The sequence below is a fragment of the Schistocerca nitens genome, chromosome 8 (genome assembly GCF_023898315.1).
Source record: "Schistocerca nitens isolate TAMUIC-IGC-003100 chromosome 8, iqSchNite1.1, whole genome shotgun sequence".
Classification (NCBI taxonomy): Eukaryota; Metazoa; Arthropoda; class Insecta; order Orthoptera; family Acrididae; genus Schistocerca; species Schistocerca nitens.
This window is the reverse complement of record NC_064621.1, coordinates 517,595,604-517,611,524: the sequence shown is the minus strand read 5'-3', so window position 1 is coordinate 517,611,524 and position 15,921 is coordinate 517,595,604. Positions and strand designations below refer to the sequence as shown.

The window sequence follows — 15,921 nt, the reverse complement described above, 5'->3', positions numbered from 1 at the left end:
CACAGCAGACACCACTTTTCGAACATTTGCCAGACTCGCGCAACGCGTATAATTTGGGTAATCTACAGAGAGTACGGGACTTAGATTCCGAACAATCACAGTTCAACAGATTCTCTTACAACCATGAACCTGTTTCATCACACAGAGACGACAATTTCGATTACAAACATTTTCTGTCAGTGAGAAAGTTTAAAGTGTTTAAAAACGACAGAACACAGATTCACCCGCTAGATTGGATACAACAATTTAGCTTTGCTTTTCCACCGACTTGGCCTGTAACGCATAAACTTGAATTTATTTGCAGCTTTTTGGAAGGCGAACCGGCAACTCGTATGAGGTCGATCGCGAGGCAATGTTATTCAGTGGAAGAGTTTCAGAATGCGTTTCTATCTGCGTATTGGTCAAAAACGACACAGCGCGGAATTAAAGATCAGTTAATTAGCTTACCAAATTATGAGAACTCCAATTTTCCGAGTGTGACGCAATTTTTTGAGCACATGGTGCAACAGAACCAGTACCTAAGTGAACCGTACAGTGAATCCGCCCTCATTCAATTATGTATCTCTAAATTACCACGGTCATTAAGAGTGTCACTCTTAACAGGTCAACAAAAAGAAAATATTTCGGCATTCAGGGATCTGCTGCAGCTTTTAGAAGTGCAGCAATCAGATTATTCTTTCGTAAACAAAAATTTTTCATATAACAACCAAGGCCAACAGACGTATAGCAATTATGATCAGACACGTAATTTTAATAGGAAAAGTAACAGACGTTTTAGGAATGAAAACCACCAAAGCTTTAATAACAGACAAAATTCTAATTATCAATATCGTCAAAATTTTGAGCAACAAGAATCACATTTTGGTAACAATAGACGTTTTCCACCACAACAGTATGAAAGTCAACCGGTTAACATGCCTAACCAACAATGGAATGCACAAGGTCAACCAGGCTTTAATGTTTCGCCGCGTACATGTATAGTCCCTGGTACAACAAATAGTAACGCACGGCAGCAAGGAAATAACTACGTACAGAGAAGACAGTTTTTCAATTCCAATCGCAATGCACCGTATAGGAATGACTATTACGATAGACGTAAAAATAATGACGATAGTTTTCAGCGTACATCTAACAACAGTCGGTCATACCAACAGCAAAATTATCCAGAAGAACCTATTCTCATGAATGAACCCGACAGTAGGTATCATCCAGAGCGTAATACGTCTGGAAGAAGTAATAGGACAGTTCAAATAGTAGAAATGCCACGGAATCCTCCTGATAATAGTAACACGTCAGATAGAATTTGACTAGATACTGTAAAAATCGCATCTTCCAATAATACAAGCACTACTTTTAACACGCAGAATGTTGTTCATGAAAATGTAATTACTTTTGACGACATCAGAGACACACTTTTGCAGGAAAGACCAGTTGTTCAGAAAATTATTTCACATCCTGTCATCGAAATTAAAATAGGTTCATCGAAATTTTCAGCAGTAATTGATTCTGGCTCACCTATGTCAGTCATTAATGAGGAAACTTTCAACGAGTGTAACAAAGAGAATATTTATCCTACATTTCCTTTAGGCAAAACGAAAGTGAAAGGAGCAGTATCGAGTAAAGGAGTGGATGTGAAATTACAGACGCATTTATCATTTTGTATTGGAGGTCATATTTTTCACTCAAATTTTTGGATTGTTCCTTTATTGACAACAGACGTAATTTTAGGTACTAATTTTCTCGTACAACACGACGCAGTGGTTGATTTCCAAAATTCTTATTTAATGTTAAAAGATGAAAATGTGCAATTAGCTTTAGAATTTCAACATTCACTATCTGCAGAAGAACAAACAATTAACTGCACAGAGGTCATTTCCGCAACACGTAACATAAACTGTAATTCCGCATTGTTCACCGACACGTACGTACATAACTATAACACTCCAGACGAAACTGACTACGACGTAATGCAAATGATTTCTGATAAAGTTAAACAAAGCAGTGCAAATACAGACGACGAACGAACGCAATTACACAAAATTCTTTTACAGCAAGCTCCAGTTTTCGATAACATTCCTGGTACTATGTCCGGTTTTATGTATGAATTTCAAGTCAAACAGCACGACACATTTAAAGCAAAGCATTATCCCATTCCATATATCCACAGAGAACAAGTTAAAAAAGAATTGCAGGATATGCTCGATCAAGGAATTATTGAACCAGCAGTTAGCCCGTACATAAACCCGCTGCATATTGTTAAGAAAAAAGATGGCTCACTTCGCCTCGTACTTGATTCACGTCACATTAATGACATTATTATTAATGAAACAGATCGACCACAGACATTAGAAGAACTACTACAGAAATTTCACGGTACAGCTATTTATTCCACATTAGATTTGAAATCGGGATTTTGGCAAATACAACTTCATCCGAATTGCAGAAAGTATACAGCTTTTCTCTGTTTTGGCGACTGTTATCAATTTTGTAAATTACCGTTCGGCCTAACTATTTCTTCTGCTGCTTTTATTCGCGGTTTGAACACAATACTTCCGACAGAACTTAAAGACAGAATTACGACGTACGTAGACGACATTCTTATTGCAGAAGCTAACTGGTCTGAACATAATCTGATTTTAGAACGACTATTGCAAACTTTCCATGCACAAGGACTTACAGTTAACCTCAGTAAATCGCATTTTGGTAAAACTTCTATAAAATTTCTTGGACACGTAATTTCAGCTGAAGGCATTGCGCCTGATCCAGAAAAACTTCAAGCTCTACGTGACATTACTGTTCCTACAACAAAGAAACAATTACGCAGTTTTTTGGGCTTAATTAACTTTTTTCGTAAATTTATTCATCACTCTGCTTTAGACACGCCTAGATTATGCCAATTAACAGGTAAAAACACTATTTGGTCATGGGATAAGCAAGCACATTTTGAATTCGTGAACCTAAAACATGCTTTATTGAATGCTCCACTTTTATCGCACCCAGATCTTACTAGAAATTTTTCTATTGCCACCGACAGTTCCAACACAGCTTTAGGCGTACACATTTTTCAGGAAATTGAAGAAGATGGCTCAATAGTAATTAAAAACATCGCATTTGCAAGCCGCATTCTGTCACCTGCTGAACGAAATTATTCCGTCACAGAATTGGAAACGTTGTGTGTTGTATGGGCTTTTACGAGATTTAGACACTTTCTTTATGGCAGACATACGACTGTTTACACGGATCACAGAGCTATACAATTCTTACTTTCGGCTAAATTTACTCATGATAGATTAAGCAGATGGAAACTGTATTTACAGGAATTTAATTTTACGATAGTTCACATTCCCGGCACACAAAATGTTATAGCGGACGCACTTTCGCGTTCTCTCAGCAACAATCAGCAAGACGTAGCAACCAACTTCTGCAAAGCAAATTTCAGTATCATGTACATTCAGCAAGTTGCATTTGAAAATTTTATTTCATCGTCATTACAGGACATAGCAAAAGAGCAAAGTAAAGACAATGTATGGAAAGAAATTAAACACCTTTGGCAAGATAAGAATAATGTTACGATTAGAAACCACTACACTGTACGCAATGACATTCTGTTTCGCCGCTCTCATCCTGACAGCAACAATTGGTTATTATGCATTCCTGACGAACTGGTTAACAAATTAATATGGTACACTCATTTAAGCTACGCACATTATGGAGCAAGAAAATGTTTTCTGATACTGAGACAGAACTGTTATTTTTCAAACATGGAAAAACGTATACGACGAGTTTTAGCGTCATGCAAAATTTGCCAGAAAGCTAAGTCTGACACCACTTCACACATTCCTCCATTATATCCCATTGTACCTGTTAAATTAAGACATATGGCCGCAGTAGACATTTTTGGTCCAATTCCGAGAACTAATAGAGGTTTTTGCTACATCTTTGTCGCTGTTGAACTCACTTCAAAATTTGTTACTTTCACTCCGTTACGCAAAGCTACTGCCAAAACTGTTTCGAAAGCATTTGTAAAGCATTTTCTATTTCATATAGGGCATGTGATGAAAGTAATTTCTGACAATGGATCACAATTTCGTTCTGCTATATGGACACGCATGTTACGAGCTAGAAACATTTCTCCGATCTATATATCTAAGTACCACGCTTCTTCGAACCCTTGTGAACGACTAATGAAAGAAATTGGTAAACTGTGTAGAATATACTGCCACAAAAGACATGTTAATTGGGACACACACGTACACTCATTTCAAGATGTAATTAATTCCATTCCAAATGAATCCACTATGCTACCTCCGTCTGTTATACTGAAAAACGTTGAACCACCAAACAAAATCAAAGAATTAGTAACATTTCCTACATCTCGTCGATTACGACACCACGAAATAATTGACATTGCGCTGAACAACATCAAACGTGCCGCAGAGCGCCGGAGAAGACAGCAAAAACAGGTTTGTAGACACCGAGACTTTCACGTTGGACAGAAGATATTAGTACGTACACACTATTTATCCAGCAAATTAAAAGGTAAGTGCAGTAAATTTGAACTTCTATACGCAGGTCCATATCGGATTCGCAGCATTCCTCACCCCAATGTTGTACACGTCGAAACTCTGAGAACCAGAAAATCGAAAGGCAACCATCATGTGTCAAACATTAAACCCTTTATCGAATGAAACCACTTTACGATGTAACATGCTATGAGGCCGTTTACACATTTTATGACCACTTATGCAATTATATTCACATGACTAATTACTGATGATTATCGTATTTTTTCTTGGCAAGTGCCCGGCAAGGTAAGGTTAGCAGGTCGCTCTTCTTGTCGTTACACATCAGACCGTGCATATTTTCCAGACAGAACTTACACATTTTGTGACCACTTATGCAATTACATTTATGTGACTACCTATTAATGATTATCGTATTTTTTTCTTGGCAAGTGCCCGGCAAGGTAAGGTTAGCAGGTCGCTCTTCTTGTCGTTACACATCAGACCGTGCACATTTTTCAGATGAACTTACACATTTTGTGACCACTTATGCAATTACATTTATGTGACTACCTATTGATGATTATCGTATTTTTTTCTTGGCAAGTGCCCGGCAAGGTAAGGTTAGCAGGTCGCTCTTCTTGTCGTTACACACTAGACCGTGCATTTTTTTCAGATGAACTTACGCATTTTATGAATAATTATGCAATTCTCTATAATGACGCATTAATTTTATCAAATTCTCTCTCCATTGAAGTCTTTAATTATCGCATCTATTAACTACACTACATATAAGCTGAACACAACGAATGTCACATTTTGTCTTTCTTATGTATGTACGATTGTTTTCATGTTTTGTTTGTATGCACTGTGAACTAGTTAAGGTATAACACACACCATTTGACTTTGACATTTTGCCTTGTGATATCTCAACATCGTGACTGTTTTACATTTTTCTTTTTTGCTGCTGCATTACCATATTCTCTGTACACTTTTTGCCTTTAAACACTGTCTGTGCTTTGAGATATTACGTTTTCTGTCATGTTATGTTGTATGCTTAATTGAGTCACCATTAACCAGTCACTATTTAATGGGTATATGATTTAAATGCAAGACATTAATCTTTGTTCATCAATTTCAGAAATAAATGATGCGTACAGGAAATGAATTAAACAGAAGTGGGAATTTCACCTATGGAATAAACGAAAGAAGATGCAATAAGCTAATGAGGACGAGTAAATGGATCAGAATTAACAAGCATTAACCAGAATATATTATACACATCGCAGAATAGCAGTCTTAACTAATTTTTTCTTTCAGAATACAAAGCGATTGATGCAAGCTGTCAGACAGAACTACACATTTTAGTTTTAAGTGATGAAATATGCTAGGGATTAGGAATAGTTGTGTGATGAATAATGAAATGATTTTTGCAGATGATAATGAATGCTGATAATGAACAATGATGAAGAATATGGTACTATGAATAATGAAGTTTTTGTTTACAGGTGATGATAATGATGGAGTTATGATGATATGAATAATGAAGTTTTTCTTTACAGATGAGGATAATGTTGAAGTTATGTATTTATGCTATGTAGTTATTTAAGTATTTGTTGCAGTTTACTTTGACAGCAGGTGTTATATTGCGTAGTAGGATGACTGAAGGTTTTGGAAAGGACAGCTATGGAACACATTTTTTATACACATTTCACTACCTGTTAATTCGAAGTTCACTACTTTTCAGCATAGTCTGCGTTTCTTCTTTCAGCTCAATAATCCATTTTGTATTTTTCTTTCAGGAGAAGCTTTTTATGATACTTACTAAACTTGTTACTTATTATACCTGTTCTAGTACTTGCATTTTTCTTACCCACTTGTGTCTATCATTTATAAATGTGATAACCTTGCTACAGCTGACTCATGACGAATGACGTTACACAATTTTTTCATTTATAGGAACAACCTAGAAGCAATTTTTTCTCTTATTTCTTCTTGCTTTCCCTTATAATTACCCAAAGCAATGCATTGCTAGCAGAAAAAACAAAATGTATTAACAGTCCCAGATAATGTCACTAGTTTATGATAATTCTGAATAACACTGATCAGCTCTGAATAGTATGTCACTTGAATAATGACTTCTTAATGATACCAAAACATAATTGCCACTATCTATTGTAATGAGAGTACTTATTATGCCCATGCTTATTAATGCTAATAATGTTTTATACTATTCAATACTTGCTGGCCACTGAGTGCCCATAATTAATGTAACTTATAATGCCCATGCTTATTAATGCTATGACTGTAATTAACTGATTTTTCTAATAATGATTTCTTAATGATATGAAGAATACTGAATGATGAATAATGTTTTATACTATTCAATACTTGCTGGCCACTGAGTGCCCATAATTAATGTAACTTATAATGCCCATGCTTATTAATGCTATGACTGTAATTAACTGATTTTTCTAATAATGATTTCTTAATGATATGAAGAATACTGAATGATGAATAATGTTTTATACTATTCAATACTTGCTGGCCACTGAGTGCCAATAATTAATGTAACTTAACGTTTTGTTAGTGTTTTCAATGATGACTTCCCATATTAATACTGAATGATGATAAATATTTTGTACTAATCGAAAGTTGCTAGGCCACTGAGTGTTAATAGTTACTTGTAAATATGTCATTTGAATGAGGAAAAATGTTTTGTAATACTCAATACTTGATGGCGATTGATTACCACTCTTGTCTTTAAATTAATTAATGAACATTTTTCTGTAATACTACATTCATGGTACAGAAATGTTCAATGACTAGAGTATGGATACCGCAAACTACTTATGTAATCACTAATCAAGACTTGTGTGTTAGTTAATGTCCTTCACCTTCTGACCTAACTACCTGAAATTATTGTAACATCCATTTGTCTTGTCCATCCTCATTATCATGGAGCACTATATTTGGTTTTTGCACTAATTCTACGTTGGTGTGCCGCCTCTTAAAAGCGTGGTGTTGACACGACATGCTGTCCACCACTGTAGGCGAAGAAACTACTTATGTAATCTCTAATCAAGACTTTGTTATGGAGCACTGTGTGCCGCCTCTTAAGAGCGTGGTGTTGACACGACATGCTGTCCACCACCGTAAGCGATGAAGACGTTATTCTGGTCCCACTGTTTGGTGTACCTGGTATACTGCCAAATGATAGTATGGAATACTACTACGACGTTTCACTGTCTTGATACGCTGATAAATACTTCTGGGAACGGAACTGCAGATTGTATCACTTAGTTGTGATTCTGTGGAAAGATATGGACTTTCAGTGCAGCTATGTGCAAACTAAAGTGCTACAACCATGATGCAATCCTTTCCTTTCCTATCCTAATAGTGAAAATCAATTTTAACTAACACCATGTATGTTCATGGCCTATACATTTTTTCTCGATTTGTTGAACTCTAGTGCGAGTACACTTGTGTCACTTGTCGACATGATTTTTGCCATTTGTTGTCAAAATACTAAAGACATTTTCGATTTGTTTTGAAGTGCAGTATGTGTGCACTCTTGTCATCTATATTGTATATACTTTTTGTGATTTGATGATTTTTTCTACTCTTGCGTTTATTTGTTATAAAAATGTTCAAAAGTTTTCAGTGCATGTGCACTTATGTGAATATGTTTTCAACTGAACTACAGTGCCTGTGCACTCTTCTCAATTTTCGATATGATTTGTGTTCATTCTGTATACCTTTTATGATTTATGTCACTTGTTACTCTTGTATATACATTTCGTCTTTTACTGATATGTTCTCCACTGCAGTGCATGTGCACTCATGACACTTGTCAACATGATTTTTTTTTGCCTGTTATGAAACTGCTAAAGAATTTTTCAGTGTGTGTACACTTTGTTATCTGTCAAATAATTTGTATATACATTTTTCCTGATTTGTTTTGTACTTATATTTTGTCTTGTCTGTAATGTTTTGTAATCGGTGCATGCGCACAACATTTAATTCATGTGATACATCTAAATATTTTGTAAATGTTAATTAATTAAAAGAAAAATTTGTTACGATGGCAAGTCCAAATGACTCACCATCGCTGCCAAATTTTTGCCCCCCCAGTGGAGGGTTATGAAACACGTATGTTGTGCGGCAGCGATGCTGAGACATTGTAGAATCTCTGACCAGAGCAGTTGCGCTCGACTCGCAGTAGCGAGCAGTCAGTCAGTCTGCAGTAGTCAGTCCTCAGTAGTGCTTGGAGTCGGTTGCTAGCAGTAGCGGAGAGCAGTCGGCGGGCGTCGGCATCGCAATGGTCGAGATTCAGGACGAGGTATAATTTATTTAAATAAATAATCATGCAGCTTTGCGCTCATCAGATAATGTAACGAACACTCATTGTAATTTAACTTCCAAAAATCGCCCCCAATAATAATTTTGATTTAAAAGCAATTTTTGAGACAATCATTCAAATTTCCTTCCATTTCCTTTTAACAAAGATTTTTAAAAGGTACTTCCAATGCTTTTCATGCAAGCGCCAGAGAACAATAAGAGCAGAATTTTGACATGCAGTTTCACTAAGGTAAGAAATTTATTCTCGTTTCGCACAGGGCAAACACCGACTTTTCGGTTGAATTGAGTTTAGGTTATCATTACAGTTTCATTATCATGGGATTAGCGTTCATTATTTAATGGGAACTTGTACTTGAGTCAGATAGCGAGCTTTCATTTAATTGTCTTTGCCATTAATATTCTGTGGGAAGGTCACACTTAGCTGTGGCTCCATTACTAATAAATATAGTTTTTTTTTGAAAATGTTGTGGGGAGGTTACACTATTTTGCAGAGAGTATCCGCATACACCACTAAATGTAGCTCCAAAATTGTACCATTGTACGACATACAGTGTGGGAGAAATTTTTTTACATGGGAGTTCGATTCTTTTTTTAAAAAATGGGAGTACGAGAGGGTTTACTGGTCGCTTCTATTTGCTTAGAAAACAACTAAAATCTTGTTAATAAGCCACAAACGCACATCGGGCAAAAAATTAGTCACAACCAGTAGACATCGCGCTCGTAGCGTGTAACACTACCTCTGGTCCTCATAATCACTTCAATCCAGTGACTTTTTTTCATGAACGCCATATCCAGAAGAGGCCATATACTGCCGATTTTATCCCGCAGAGTTACCGAACTGCTTGAGTGATGACTTTTTTGCTTCTTCCATAGTCTGATACACACCCAGAAATTTTCTGTGGGATTAAAATCGGGTGATTTAGCAGGCCTATTGTGGTGTGACAAGGCAATCTGAGTGTTCCGTCACACACGGAACGTATACTTGCCTCCTTGTGGACGAGGCTGTCATCCTGGAATATGGGAGTGTCCATAGCACGCAAATCGTGAACACGCAGGACAAAACGTGGTCACGGAGGATATTAAAATAATCATCCTGGTTCATGTTCACGGCACTTTGAATGCCTGGCTCCAAGTCATAGTATGGAAACCCCTCTAAAACATCTCAGAACAGCCTTCGACTTGAATTACACGCTCCGCACACTAGCCTTAACGCCCCCTCCTCGCCTGTACTACTACTTACACTAGTTTTATGTTTTAATTCGTTTCAAAGCAACAAAAAGCCAAATGTGACTCATGAGATTTTTCAAAGTGTCTTTAGAACGTGTAAACGGTGGTTAGAAATTCTCGTCCAACATTCAATAACCCTTGTAAAGTTTCACTGATGAAGGTAAGGAGAGGTAATACTCATGACTGATCGTTGGTATATAGGATTAAAAGAAGTTGGATCAAGCGAAACAAAGGAAAGTCGATTTATGTACGCGCGTGGTTTGATCAGTTTGGTATATTTCCATGAGAGAATGGAACATTTTTTTCGAACCTTCATGGTTGGTAAGCATGATTATTGCAAGGATCATATAAATAATTTCAACAACGTACAGTGTACACTTCATGCTGACACCCGTCTGGCTGGCCGGCCGAGGTGGTCGAGCGGTTCTAGGCGCTACAGTCTGGAACCGCACGACCGCTACGGTCGCAGGTTCGAATCCTGCCCCGAGCATGGGTGTGTGTGATGTCCTTAGGTTAGTTAGGTTTAAGTAGTTCTAAGTTCTAGGGGACTGATGACCTCAGAAATTAAGTCCCATAGTGCTCAGAGCCATTTTTTGAACACCCGTCTGATTTGGCGAGTGTGGCGACTGCGATTGAAACTGGAGAAAACCGACTTTCGTGCTGTCATTAAACATTTTCATTTGAAGAGTTGGACTGCAGCACAAATTAAAACAGAACTGGGTGAAGTTCACGCCGACTCTTCACAATTATTGAAGACCATTTTTGGATTAATGAATTTAAGCTTCGTCGATCAAGCACCAAAGATGAAGCACACTCCGGTCGTCCAACTGAGTTCACCACAAAGTGGTGACAAAACCCATTATATCGTAATAAAAGACCGCTGAATAAAAATTCGTGAGATTGCTGAGACTTCAGGCATCTCAGCTGAGCGAGTGCGTTAAGTCCTGCACGGAGAATTATCTTTGAAGAAGTTGCATGCGAGGTGGATGCCGTGATTGCTCGAAGTCGACCAAAAGCGCATCCGGCACAACAGTTCAAGACAACAGCTCGCGATATTTAATAGCAATCCGCAGGACTTTTTGTGGCGATCTGTGGCTGTTAATGACACTTGGGTCCATCAATACACAACAGAATCAATACGGCAGTCAAAAGAATGGACAAAGGCTGGTGAAAGTAAAATCCATTTTGTCAGCTGGTAAGGTGATGGTCACTGTTTTATGGGATTCCCAAGAAATAACCCTCATTGATTACTTGAAGGAAAAAAAAGGCATAACCATGACTGGAACCTACTACGCTTAATTGTTGGATCGTTTGAAACTTGTGTTGGTTGGAAAACGACCAAGGTAGGCGTGTACTCTTTTACCAGGATAATACAGCATCCCACACATCAGCGATAATAATGGCGAAAGTGCATAAATTTGGCTTTGAATTGATTCCTCATCCAACCTTTTCTCCAGACTTGGCCCCAAGTGACTTCTTCCTGTTCCCTCACCTGAAACTTTGGCTTGCTGGGAAGAGATTTTCATCAGAGGAGGACGTGATAGTTGATGTCAACGAGTATTTTTCTGCGTCTGACAGATGAAAAAGCTCGAGGATCTTTGGAACAAATGTATAATTCCTTAAAGACAAATGTGTGAAATTTTACGGGACTTAACTGCTAATGTCATCATTAGCCCTTAAGCTTACACACTACTTAACCTAAATTATCCTAAGGACAAACAAACACACCCATGCCCGAGGGAGGACTCGAACCTCCGCCGGGACCAGCCGCACAAATTCCTCAAAGGAGACTATGTCGGGAAGTAAGGTGGATTATTAACGAAACATTCTTCTGGCTTTTTTAGCAGACTTATCAAACCACCCTTTATGTGCAAAAGATGAACAGCAGATGGGCACACATACGTCTTGCCACTGACGGACGAATCATCCTATCCAACCAAAGGTTTGGGGTCTTGTGGACGTGGTATCTGTAAGCACCGGCGCAGCTGCATACAATAACGGGCCCATTCCGCATTTCGGCAGAGGTTAACTGCGCACCAGACAAGGGCTATGCTGGAGAAGCAGTGACAAAGGCCGCTTCCCGGACCAAACAGGTGCACCTGGTGTGTACAAAGCACTCCAGCCGCCGCGTCTTTTTAGGGCAGCTCAGATCGGCTGCTAGCCCGCGGGTCAGCTCACACCAACAGCCGGCACGGCACGTTATTCCCGCACAGCACACCCCAAGCAGCAGTTGTTGGCCTTGCAGTGTCGTACAAAAAATGACATTCGGTTACGTTCTCTGTGTAGACTATGGAAGGCCTGGAGACCTGAATGCAAACACTCCCTTGTCGTATTATAGAAGCACAAAAGAACTATAGCCAAAATATATATTCTGTACCATGAAAGGTCCCGGAAAGCATCTGACACAGAGACACACGGCTGACACAACGAAGGTCCGATCGTACATGGGTAGCTTAAAGACTTTTTAAGTAGTACGTTGTCCCGCATGGTGGCTGTTCATCGGAGATCCCATGTGTCGCCCAGGAGGGCCCCAGGCAACTATGATATTACTGCTCTTGTTATCTATATACATAATACAGTGGCCGACTAATAGCTCATCTGTAAAGGAGACCGCGTACCGAATGCTTGTGCGATCTATTCATGAATGCTGATAGTGTTTGGAACCCCCCCCCCCCCCCCCCCAAGGTCGGGTTAATGGAAAACGTCGAAGCATTTCGGAGATGTGTTAATAGAGTTGTTACCGGCATGTTCGGTAACACATGAGTATTAAGGAACTAGTCCGTGAATTAAAATGGGAATCACTGGAGGGAAGAAGGCATGCTTTTCGCGAAACACTGTTGAGAAAGTTTGGAGAACCGGCGTTTGGGACAGGCTGCAGAACGATCCTACTGCTACGAAAATACACCTTGTGTAAACAGCGCCAAGATATATCGGCTTGAACGGAAGCGTATATACACTTTTTCTGCTTCGCTTCATTTGCAAGTGGAAAACGACAGGGAATGACTAATAATGGTACAAAGTACCCTCCGCCATGCTCCGTATGGTAGCTTGCGAAGTACATACACTATTTGACCCCCAAAAACATACGTTTTTCACATTAGGTGCATTGTGCTGCCACCTACTGCCAGGTACTCCATATCAGCGATCTCAGTAGTCATTAGACATCGTGAGAGAGTATAATGGGGCGCTCCGCAGAACTCGCGGACTTCGGACGTGGTCAGGTGACTGGTGTCACTTGTGTCATACGACTGAACGCGAGATTTCCACACTCATAAACATCCGAGGTCCACTGTCTCCGATATGATAGCGAAGTGGAAACGTGAAGGGAGACGTACAGCACAAGAGCGAAGAGGCGACCTCGTCTGTTGACTGACAGATACCGCCGACAGTTGAAAAGGGTCGTAATGTGTAATAGACATCTATCCAGACCATCACACAGGAATTCCAAACTGAATCAGGATCCACTGCAAGTACTATGACGGTTAGGTGGGAGGTGATATAACTTTGATTTCATGGTCGAGTGGCTGCTCATAAGCCACACACCGAGCCAGTAAATGCTCGCTTGGTGTAAGGAGCGTTAACATTGGACGATTGAACAACGGAAAAACGTTGCGTGGAGTAACGAATCACGGTACAAAATGTGGCGATCCGATGGCAGGGTGTGGGAATGATGAATGCCCGGTGAACGTTATTTACCAGCGTGTGTAGGGCCAACAGTAAAATTCGGAGGCGGTAGTGTGATCATGTTTTTCATGGAGGGGGCTTGCACCCCTTGTTGTTTTGCGTGGCACTATCGCAGCACAGCCCTACACTGCCGTTTTAAGCACCTTCTTAGTTCCCACTTTTGAAGATCAATTCGGGGATGGCGATTACATCTTTCAACACAATCGAGCACCTGTTTACAATGCACGGCCTGTGGCGAAGTGATTACAGGACAGTAACATCTCTGTAATGGACTGGCCTGCACTGAGTCTGACCTGAATCCTATAGAACACCTATGGGATGTTTTGGAACGCCGACTTCGTGCCGGGCCTCACCGACCGACATAGATACCTCTCCTCAGTGCAGCATTCCGTGAAGATTGGGCTGCCATTCCCCAAGAAACCTCCAGCACCTGATTGAACGTATGCCTGCGAGAGTGGAAGCCGTCATCAAGGCTAAGAGTGGGCCAACACCATACTGAATTCCAGCATTACCGATGGAGGCGGGTCATGAACTTTTTCAGCCAGATGTCCGGATACTTTTGATCACATAGTGTATGTAGATCACTGTTTATTCCTGTAGACCGATGATCATCGTAGTGTCAATAAAATGAACTACTGTAGCCTTAATTTTTTGCAACACGGTGATGAGAACGAAGATACATATTTTCTATAGGTACTAATTTTTTTTTAACAGTACGACTGGATTTTATGTTTTTCTGTGTTTCATGGTTCACCAAATGATTCGACCGAGCGAAGTCCATCCGATTCAAATCGCGAACGATCCGCGGAACTGGTCGTTAGATGAATGCGAAGGGCGACTCCTCAATCCAAAGTTGACTTCAGACGGCTGCGATATTGTTGTATATCGATGTTGAATTGTTAAAAGAATTATTACTTTCTCTGCACTTAAGATCCATTATTTTCAGGAAACGTGAACTTGATATTTGCGTGTACACACGTACCACAGATTGGGATACAAGAGCAGAGCGTACGTGTTTTAAGTTTGATAGAAATATCAAGTAACACACTGGCAGAGTGAGCAAAAAAGAGCGCTGCTGTTAACAAGCATGCCGAAGTTCCAAATCGATCCTGGAAAAAAAGTGGAAACTGAACCTTTCAGTCAATTAAAGTGAAGAATCCATTACAGGATAGCCAATGGATTCCGAATAATCATTACCAAAAAATCACTTCTTTGGCTGTATACTCTTTCGAAGCGAAAAAGCCTTGATAGAACTCCTGAGGGTAAAGCAGCTACAGTTATTTAAATACGAACTTGTATATCCAAGGACACAAGGATATGATTAACAGTTTTTAATGAGATCAGAGAGGAAATAATGCGGATTATCGCTGAAGGCAGCTCAATAATGTTATTTGATACCATTAATAGATGAGTGATTATCAAACACTGATATCAAATGTCACTCAATCCACGACGCAAAGCAGTACGAAGCTGCGCTAGCGGCAATGCTTCATGGGACTGCTGAATTTAGATACATCACATGAGGACATCGTCGCAAAAGAATAAGCAGTGCGCCGCAGATACAACGCACATGAGACTTCTGTAGCTTCCAGCAACAGGCAACAGGTAACTACTGCAGACGGGCGGCGGGTGTTTCAAGGTGGGAACAGCTATCTTTGTTTCATAATTTCACTTCCCTGTCCTCATGCCACCCCCCCCCCCCCCACCACACACACACGATCAATCTGAAATATTCTCTGAGACATTGATAAACAAGGTGTTTTTATCTGCAGTCTCAACTCCCAAAGGTTACTAGCACCAGATTCAAACTCAGCGCATTGTAAGACATGGTAAGTATTAATTTGAATATTCTCCTTAATAACTAGTTTTTATTTCGTTCCATCGAAGTTTTAAAATCAGTCATCTCATGAAATTGTTTTTGAACTTTGCGCGCTTTACGCTGTAAACTCATATAATGGAGGGGATCGTGGCTATCACCGGCACCAGCTGATGCTATTCTGAACTGACCGGACAAAAAACTCTAATATCGCTAACTCTAATATCGCCGCCTCTAGCCTTCACAAATGGCCTCAATCCGGCCAAGTCCCCAAGTTTCTTTAGGTGTGACATCTCCAGCTGAAGCCACTCACTGATAACTAGATCCCGT

General features: G+C 39.6%; 1 protein-coding gene across 4 annotated transcripts in view; it reads right to left on the bottom strand.

Moving 5' to 3' along the window:
* The window catches only part of LOC126199361 (transcriptional enhancer factor TEF-1), an 835,913-nt gene that overhangs the window by 608,057 nt on the left and 211,935 nt on the right, over positions 1 to 15,921 (bottom strand). The gene's annotated exons all lie outside the window — the stretch shown is intronic.